The sequence below is a fragment of the Pinus tabuliformis genome, chromosome 5_1, assembly GCF_031772625.1.
Source record: "Pinus tabuliformis cultivar Carrire ecotype Pingquan chromosome 5_1, CPIR1, whole genome shotgun sequence".
Classification (NCBI taxonomy): domain Eukaryota; kingdom Viridiplantae; phylum Streptophyta; class Pinopsida; order Pinales; family Pinaceae; genus Pinus; species Pinus tabuliformis.
Window position 1 is genome coordinate 606764111 of NC_142305.1, and position 1609 is coordinate 606765719.

A 1609-nucleotide genomic window follows, 5' to 3' on the forward strand; every position below is an offset into this window, starting at 1 on the left:
ATTAATCTCGTCAATGATATTTACTAGCAATTGCCCCTAAAGGTGAAAATATACACCGAAGGAATAGAAAATTTGGGAAGATTATTTTGTCAAAAATAAAGCCCTTTGTTGAATGCATACACCCGCACTTTCTTGGTTACGTCTTCCCTCTTCTTCTTCTCCAAGAAAATATGGAAAAAGTAAAAACCCCTCCCTCTCCATTTGATCTGAATCGGATCCATAAACAACTGTCATAGAACCGTGACTAAAACAGGTCGAACAAATCCTTGAAGAATCCAAAACAGTAATCGAAAACACCCTGAACCAGTGGCCATGGCAGCCGATGTGGAACGATGAGGACCTCGGTCAAAGCACGCTGACCGAGGCCCATGGAGACTGCGCAGGAGGTCAAAATAGCCCCTGGGAGCCCCGGATCAAGATAAGGAGCTCGTTTTCGATGCGCATTAGTGCTTAGCGCTAACGCGCATCGCTGGGCAAACAGGGCTGAAATGGTAGGGTTTAAAGCACTCGGTCACGTTAGGAGCCAGGGGACCATGGGCAGAAAAGCGAAAAATAGCGCCATCATACGAAGGTGGGACCCACGACCTGGAAACCGATGGTTTTACCTGGGGTGCCCTTGAACGGTAAGAGGTTTTGGAAAGAAACGGAGTGAGCAGCCTCAGCGATCGACGCGTGGCAGTGGAGGAGAGAGAAAAATTGTCGTGATCACGCGTTATCTGTCGTGCAAGTCAACCGCGCTCGACGTGCGAATGACGTTGGATCTGGAGGAGCCCAGATCGGACGGCTGAGATTGCGCCCGATAGACAGAGCGGAATTGACAGGGGATTAAGCCGCAATTTAAGAGGATTTGGAATCCGTTGACCGCCACGGTGGAGAAAGCAACGAATCGACAAGCGGGCTGGCACAGTTCCGATGGAGACACGTGGCTACTTCCTGAGCGTTATGCTGACGCTGAACAAGGAATTCCAAGCACACAAGCGACAGGCGAATCGATGCAGGCGGGAGAGGAAATGAACAGGCACGGAGGTCGAATGGCTAAAGCCATGAGTAGAGACAGTGAACGAGAGAGATCAGAAGAGAGATTCAGATTGAAGAGTCCAAGCGACCCAGAGAGACAATGACTAGTGAACCCTGAGAGGAGGACTGAGCACAGAGAGCAGTAAAGCCAAGCAGAGGAGACAGACGGCCGGGCTGACCATAGGCAGCATCGAGCACCAAAGAGCTTGAAGTATCAAGCCTTCCCATAGAGGAATCTGTCCGGATTGAGCATCACAGTTGGCTCTTTCCACTGTAGATCGAGGGTCACAGAGCTGGTAGAAAGAACAAGAGTCTGTGTACTCCAGGTGGCTTGGGGAATCCAAGAACCACCCTGCCAAGCAAACTCTGCTTCAGGAGAACTGATCCAGGTGGATGTTGATGGCCACCCACCAACCCATTTGGACCCCCACAACTGTCTCTTTTAGTCTTTTCAGTTTCCTAAATTGCAGCACAGTTTACTATTTTTAGCAGTTTTTCGGGTCCTGAACTTCCGTAGCAGTTTTGAGGCCCTAAACGACGTTTTTTTGGGATTCTGGGGCAACATGGGTCCATGGACTGATGTTGCCTCCCA